We start from the raw sequence: 8,889 nt of genomic DNA, 5'->3' as shown, positions 1-8,889 counted from the left end.
GTTTATTTCTTTATTTCCTTTCCTCACTAGCCTATTTTTCCCTTTTGAAGCCTTTGGGCTTAAAGCATTTTGCTTTTCCAACTAGGGTTGTAACTTGGCTAATAATAATAATAATAATAATAATAATAATAATAATAATAATAATACAGCGTACTCAATTTTTTATTAGTCTCAGAATAACAAAAAATACGCCTTAAATCCAATACCGTAACTTTCATTAAGGAAAAATTACTAGGTATGATGTATGAAAAGTGAAAAAAAAAAAAAATACGGTTACATGAGAAAATTCTACTCAAAATAATATAGAAATCATAATAAATTATTACATAAAAGTCACTGAGATTCGAATTCTTGGGCAGGTTTCGCCAAAACCTGTTTAAAGGTTTAAAGGCCACTCATGAAGGGCAGAAGCAAGGGACAGTGATATAGTGACATTGTCCTAGCAAGCAGGACAATGCCTTACAGACTGACAATATATTATATGATCAGCGCCCAAGAGCCCCCTCTCCACCCAAGCTAGGACCAGGGAGGGCCAGGCAGTGGCTGCTGATGACTCAGCAGATAGACCTATAGGCTCACCCAAAACCCCCAACCTTAGCTTACAAGGATGGTAAGGTTGCAGACACTGAAGGCATTAATGAGACTAAGCTGGACTCGAACCCCCGACTGGCAAACACCAGTCAGAGACGTTACCAATCAGGCCATGACAACCCTGTTGTACTGAAGTAGATTTTTCCGTCCGTTAAATTGGTAAGTCGACTGTAGCGGGCTGCAGCTAGAATATATAGCAGTCTTATGCAAAAATAACAGCTGAAAATAGTGAAACTTACAAATCTTTATATGTATCACGTTTATTATTATCAATATTATCAATTATTATTATTATTATTATTATTATTATTATTATTATTAGCTAAGCTACAACCCTAGCTGGAAAAGCAGGACTCTACAAACACAAGGCCTCCAACAGGAAAAAAAATAACCCAATACGTTAAGGAAATATGTAAATAAATAAACTATATGAAAAGTAATGAACAATTAAAATAAAATATTTTTGGAACAGTTACAATATCAAAACATATCTTTATATAAACTATGAAAAGACTTATGTCAGCCTGTTCAACACAAGAAAATTTGTTGCAAGTTAGAATTTTTTAAGTTCTACCGATTCAACTACCCGATTAAGGAAGATCATTCCTCAACAACTTGGTCACAGCTGGAATAAAACTTCTAGAATACAGTGCAGTATTCAGCCTCATGATGGAGAAGGCCTGACTATTAGAAATTAACTGCATGCCTAGTATTACGAACAGGATGGAACTGTCCGGGAAGATCTGAATGTAAAGAATGGTCAGAATTATGAGAAATCTTATGCAACATGCATAGCGAACTGATTGAACGACGGTGCCAGAGATTAAAGATGAACATAATATCAAGTAAACATATGAGGGGTGCATTATATATTGCAAGTTCAATAGTAAGTGTGTACATATGTATGTATGTCCAAAACCTATCAATCTAAAATGTCGAGGAAAGGCTAATAGGAGCTCCTAACCGCGTAATGTCTGGGAGTGGTTACATGGCGGTCGGCAGCGTTGCGTAAGGCTCCAACCAAAACACTCTACGTCAGCACTTTCTCTTCCTCGCGTCTTCCTTCAATTATATCGTTCGTAACTTCGCTACCGTCAATCCACGACCTACTTGCATAAAAAATACATGGAGAGGCCTTCCTGACCGACTGCAAGATTCATGTAAATGTGCATGACGAAGCTAAAGATTCTTCCACGGTGCTCATTTCTTCCTGTGATTTCGGTCACAGTTCGTGCGTGCATGTGCAAGCTCTAGACCGACCTGCTTCTTTCCTAAGCTTTCGAGGGAATCTTCTTGCTTTCCGCTATTAGAATAGGAGGTTTGCAACCGATTCTTTTCCGATATGCGTATGTTATTTTTATTTCCGGTATAGCGCCAGCCACACGTTGAGATACGACCACTAGAGTTGTTATTATTATTATTATTATTATTATTATTATTATTACCATTTGCTAAGCTAAAACCCTAATTTTAAAAGCAGGCTACTTTAAGCCCATAGACCCAGACAGGGAAAATAGCCCAGTAAGGAAAGGAAACAAAGAAAAATACAATATTTTAAGAACAGTAATATTGAAATAAATATTTTCTATATAAACTTAACAACACAATGGGAAGAGAAATAAAATAGACTAGTGTGCCCGAGTGTACCCTCAAGCAAGAGAACTATATCTCAAGACAGTGGAAGACCATAGTACAGAGGCTATGACAATACCCGAGATTAGAGAACAATGGTTTGATTTTGGAGTATACTTCTCTACCACTAGACTTATTGGGTCCTTTGCCTGGCAGGAGAGTACAATAGATCCCTCTCTCTCTGTTTGCAGCTCATTTTCCCTTTACCTACTTATACGCCGAATAGTCTGGCCTATTCTTTCCACAATCTCCTCTGTCCTCATACACCTGACAACACTGAGATTACCAAACAATTCTTCTTCACTCAAGGAATTAACTACTTCGCTGAAATTGTTCAGTGGCTACTTTCCTCTTGGTAAAGAAGAGAGACTTTAGCTATGGTAAGCAGCTCTTCTAGGAGGACACTCCAAAATCAAAACATTGTTCTCTAGTCTTGGGTAGCACCTTAGCCTCTGTACCATGGTCTTCCATTGTCTTGAGTTAGAGTTCTCTTGCTTAAAGGTACACTCTAGCACACTATTTTATCTTATTTCGCTTCCCCTTGTTATCATATGGTTTTTATAGTTTATATATGAAATATTTATTACAATGTTGTTATTGTTCTTAAACTTCTCTTGTAGTTTATATCCTTTCCCTACTGGGATATTTTCATTGTTGGAGCCCTTGGGCTTGTAGCATCCTGCTTTTCCAACAAGGGTTGTAGCTTAGCAAGTAGTAGTAGTAGTAGTAGTAGTAGTAGTAGTAGTAGTAGTAGTAGTAATAATAACAATAATAATAACAACAACATATTGTACATATACTCTCTCTCTCTCTCTCTCTCTCTCTCTCTCTCTCTCTCTCTCTCTCTCTCTCTCTCTATATATATATATATATATATATATATATACATATATATAATATATATAAACAAACAAATATATATATATATATATATAGAGAGAGAGAGAGAGAGAGAGAGAGAGAGAGAGAGAGAGAGAGAGAGAGAGAGAGAGAGAGCCTATATGGAAATAAAAAAATGCCGATTCATAAAAGATCTCAGAACAGAATTTCCCATAAAGCAAGCACAAATGTTCACCTGACCATTGACCAACAAAGTAGAAACGTACCGAGAGTAACGACATTCCTTCGCTTCCTCACATTAATTGTACTCCTGACACAAGATTGCGTTGTGACTGGGTGAAAATGTCTTCGGCTTTGAACATTCTTCTTATTCATGAAGAAACTATGAATGACTGTCATGATTTTTATTATTGTCATGTAAGTTTAAACTTCATTTGCTTGAAAATATATTATTAAATACAAACATATATTATATAAACACACATATATAAATAAATAAATATATATATACATATATACATACATATATATATACTTATATACATATATATAAATATATATATATATATATATAATATATACACACATATAATAACAATAATAATAATAATAATAATAATAATAAAACTAGCTTGTCCACGGTAAGACAAAGGCCTCAGACATGACCTTCCAATCGCATCTGCATATGGTCTTTCAATGCCAGTTATACATATATATATATATATATATATATATATATATATATATATATATATATATATATATATATATACATTTATATATATATATATATATATATATATATATATACATTTATATATATATATATATATATATATATATATATATATATATATATATATATATATATATATTAGAAGAATATACTGAATTATTTTAAGTGCCTTAAAAATGGTCTAGAATTCCGCAAAAATATATTGACTAAATTACAACCGAAACAGAATACACAAATATTTGCTCTTAAGAATTTACACGATCAATGTCCAACCACTTCCTTTCGAAGCAAACAAAATCAATATATGAAATCAATCTAAACACAAACTAACAAACAAAAAAGTAGACGAGAAAGAAAATGAAAACAAAAAACCACAAACCGGTCACCTAACAAAAAACAAAATCGAGATGAAGCTGTCACAATGTGGTTAGCGTACAGTTGACCAGCGAACATCTGGCAGCGGCGTCGATCCATCGAGTGAAATGTCCGCTGAAACTCATTACTTCTACAATGACGCGATCTCGATACAGTTTAATGTCCGTTTCCAAAAGACTAAAATTACGACCAGATGTTTGCTCATACAACATCTATAACGTTTAAAACGCTTCAAAGACTAAAATTACCAGATATTTGTTCAGGCCTCCTCCATAACGCTTAAAACGCTTCCAGAACACTAAAATTACTGCCAGATCTTTGCTCATTAAACATCTGTAACTTTTAAAACGCTTCAAAGACTAAAATTACTAGATATTTGCTCAGACCGCTTTCATAACGATTAAAACGCTTCCGAAGACTGAAGTTACTGCCAGATCTTTGCTCATACAACATGTATAACGTATAAAACGCTTCCAGAAGACTGAAATTACTGCCAGATCTTTGCTCATACATCTATAACGTTTAAAACGCTTCCAGAACACTGAAATTACTGCCAGATCTTTGCTCATATAACATATCTATAACGTGTAAAACGCTTCGAGAAAAATAAAATTACACACCTCCTTTCTAGAATCACGTGGACGTTGCACTAATGCCTCTACGAAGTACAAGACGCGAGTCATGATCTATATCGATGACTTAACGGCGGTTTTGTGTTGCAGCATTTACGTTAGATGACTTCCCCACGGTTTTGTGTTGCAACATTTATGTCAAAGTAGTTATTAGAAAAATATTTCGATCCCAGTCTTTAGAAAATTATTATTATTATTACTTGTTAAGCTAAAACCTCGTTAAAAAAGCAGGATGCTTTCCAACGACGGCTGCAACAGAGAAAATAGATCAGTGAGGAAATTAAATAAATCAACAATTTACAAGAAAAGTATGAACAATTTAAACATTTTAAGAACAGTAACCATATTATAATAAAATATTTCACTTGAACGACTGGTTTCGATAAAATAAACTGTATAAAAATGAGTTTCTCTGAATAATAGGCCTACGTTTGACGCTAAGCCTTTTAGATATGGGTCTTCTATATAAATATTTGCAATCTGAAAAAATTTAGTTTTCTTGATGCCTTAATCCAGTTCTTTAAGAATCCATTGGTAATGCTACAGCACTGCAATGATTTGCACTTTCATTTGTAGGCCTATTCAAGGGTTTACAGACCGCTTAATCGAGCAGGACAATGCCCTAGATACTGACCATATTACATTTGATCAGCGCTTAAGCCCCAAACAAAGCTAGGACAAGGGAGAGCCAGGCAATGGCTGCTGGTGACTCAGCAGATAGGGCTATAGGCTCCCCCAAACCCCCATCCTTAGCTCACAAGGATGATGGGGTTGCAGCGACCAAAGAAACAGACGAGTTTGAACTGGACTCGAACCCCAGTCTGGCGTTCTACCAGTCAAGGACGTTACCACATCGGCCACCAAAACCCCTGAATTTGGACTGAATGGCCTGGCGATGGGACCTGGGTGACCATTCAGCGCTGTGAAACGATTGGGGGGAAATCCCAGGGTCGCGTTAGGCAAAAAAAAATTAAAATAGAACACGGAAATAGAGATATAGAAGAGGGGTAAAAAGAGGGTGAGACTAGGGGTCGAAGAAGGTACTTTAAAAACCTCTTGGTAAGGCTATTATTATTATTATTATTATCATTATCATTAATTGCTAAGCTACAACCCTAGTTGGAAAAGCAGGATGCTATAAGCCCAGGTGCCCCAACAGGGAAAATAGCCCAGTGAGGAAAGGAAACAAGGGAAAAATAAAATATTTCAAGAGCAGTAGCAACATTAAAATTAATATTTCCTAAATAAACTATAAATATTTTAACAAAACAAAGGGAAGAGAATTTAGATAGAACAGTGTGCCCGAGTGTACCCTCAAGCAAGAGAACTCTAACCCAAGACAGTGGAAGACCATAGTACAGAAGCTATGACACTACCCAAGACTAGAGAACAATGGTTTGATTTTGAAGTGTCCTTCTCCTAGAAGAGCTGCTTACCATAGCTAAAGAGTCTCTTCTACCCTTACCAAGAGGAAAGTAGCCACTGAACAATCAGTGCAGTAGTTAACCCCTTGGGTGAAGAAGTATTGTTTGTCAATCTCAGTGTTGTCAAGTGTATGAGAACAGAGAAGAATCTGTAAAGAATAGGTCAGACTATTCGGTTTATGTGTAGGCAAAATGAAAGAACCGTAACCACAGAGAAGGATCCAATGTAGTACTATCTGGCCAGTCAAAAGACCCCATAACTCTCTAATGGTAGTATCTCAACGGGTGGCTGTAAATTTTACATACTTCACAATATTTATCCTTTAGTATTTTCAACGGCTATCTTTGTCCTTTCCTTAACTTGACGAAATAAAATTTCAATCAGAGGAATTTGATCTGTAAGTAGATAGCTTTGTGGCTAACTTCATAAAAAATGTGCAAAACTAAAATCCATAAGAGGCCTGGAGTATTTGTCTTTTGTAACTTCATAAAAATGAACAAAACTAAAATCTACAATAGGCCTAGAGTATTTCAGTCTTTATTTGGGGGGGGGGGTTAATCAGAGTTGAGTTTGCCATTCTAACGAACGAGAATTTCCACGAAAACGACATAACTTTATTGAGGGGAACTCGTTACAGAGCATACCTCCGCCACGGCAGCTTATTTTTTGAAACCAGCTTGTCTAAGGGTTAATTCGGTCGACCTTTTGCTCAACCTTGACCTTTGCCCTTGGACTTTCAAAATTGAATTACATCCACGTCTCAACATAAAAATTAATCCCTGAAAGTTTCACTACCCTGAGTAAAATTGTAACCAGGAAGTTGTTCACAAACAAAGAGACAAACACGGGCCAAAACATATCTCTCCAACTTCGTTGATAGAGGTAATTATATAAATATCAACAACGTTAAATGTTAATCAATTTCATTAAAACATCACTCAACTCTTTATCCATCCATTACAGCTTATGGTGGCCTGGAGGTAGCGTCTTTGCCTGGTGATTGCCAGACTGGGGTTCGAATCCCGCTCAGACTCGTTAGTTCCTTTGGTCACTGCAACCTCACCATCCTTGTGAGCTAAGGATTGGGGGTTTGGGGGAGCCTATAATTATATCTGCTGAGTCATCAGCAGCCACTGCTTGGCTCTCCTTGGTCCTAGCTTGGGTGGAGAGGAGGCTTGGGCACTGATCATACGTAATATGGTCAGTCTCTAGGGCATTGTCCTGCTTGATAGGGCAATGTCACTGTCCCTTGCCTCTGTCATTCATGAGCGTCTTTTAAACCTTTAAACTTCAACTATGACTATAAAAAACGGATCTATGGAAGCTGTATGTTTAAGCACTGACAGAGAAGAAAGCCTCAGTAAAGGTGGGTTTACAACTTTACACGGTCGAACAGTTCGTCGAACGCGGTTCGACACACAAGCGTTTGAACGTATGTTCAGGGTATTTGGTTGTCGAACTCATTCGTCGAACGGTTCGTAGAAAGTCTGTTCTCGCCTAACTTTAGTGGGCGTGGCTTCACTGTCCACAAACCTTATGCATTTGTGACTGACTCCACCTTTTCGAACAATTTGACAAGCAAGTTCGTCTAACGGGTTCGACGAACCGTTCGACCGTGTAAACAAGCTTCAAGGCTAAAAAGTGGGTGCCATTAGGTCTAGAAGAACGCAGCAAATACCTTTTGGTAATGCCAACGGTGCACCACCTGAAGTGCAGTAAAGGCACTAGGCCTATTCCCGAAAGAAAAACCAGATACATAATAAATTCTTATAGTTCAACATGATTCAAACTTCAAAACTAAACGAATTTAAAAAGGAAAACTTCAACGAACAAATTCCAAGACGTGAAAGAGAAGGTTCTCCCACGAAACTAAGTTTTCCTACTTTCAGATTATAATTTCCTGTTTGAAACCTTAAAGGAGTTTCCTTTCTCTATGCTAAAAAGGAAATAATTTTTCTATCTTAAATGTTGGAAAAAAGATAAATAACGTTTTTGAAGTAAAAAGTTATTGTAAAATAGGCTAAAAGTGTATTAATTGTTTGAAGTATAAAAGACTAATAAATTAGGCCTAAAATGTAGAAATTGAGTTCAAGATTGACAAAATCTAATAGAATTTGATGTTGGATAGCACAGAAATAAATTAAATTATAATTGTAGAAAATTAAGTAAATTATACAATCTAAAATCTACAAGAAATAAGTGGCCACAGATTTGATGTGGTAACGCGTAAAAATGAATCTATTCACAATAGGCCTAAGGGTCTAAAATGCACAAAACAATGCATAAAGTAAACACTACCAACAACAAAAGCATTCCTTACCAATAATAAGCATCTTTACGACAGGAAATGGAAATTTAAAGAAATTCCCCATAACAACCACAAAATAACTTGAGCAATGCTTTATGGCTTCCCAGCGGTGAAAGCAATGACTACAACTGGTGTGGATGCTTATAACCACCTTCTAACCTCAGGGCCGGACAAAAAATCAGTTGTATGATTGTTACAAACATACATACATACACACACCATTATGATCCCCACTAAACCAACCGTATGTCCTTAAACAATTTGATTAATATTAGTCCTGTTTCTTATTGTTTGGTTTATCGAATGGGGATTAGTTTGGTTATTACTCACCTCGTGTTTCTTATGTATTG

General features: G+C 36.2%; 1 protein-coding gene across 1 annotated transcript in view; it reads right to left on the bottom strand.

Annotated features, from left to right (window-relative positions):
• LOC137629084 (uncharacterized) overlaps positions 1–8,615 on the bottom strand; it is a 293,593-nt gene extending 284,978 nt beyond the window's left edge. Inside the window, exon 1 of the mRNA XM_068360354.1 lies at positions 8,552–8,615. The gene's annotated coding sequence lies outside the window, so the exon portion shown is untranslated. The remainder of the gene's footprint in view (positions 1–8,551) is intronic.
• Between the last annotated feature and the right edge of the window lie 274 nt (positions 8,616–8,889).

Source organism: Palaemon carinicauda, chromosome 2 (genome assembly GCF_036898095.1).
Source record: "Palaemon carinicauda isolate YSFRI2023 chromosome 2, ASM3689809v2, whole genome shotgun sequence".
NCBI classification, from domain to species: domain Eukaryota; kingdom Metazoa; phylum Arthropoda; class Malacostraca; order Decapoda; family Palaemonidae; genus Palaemon; species Palaemon carinicauda.
Note: the sequence above shows the minus strand (reverse complement) of the source record. Positions and strands in the feature narration are given on the sequence as shown.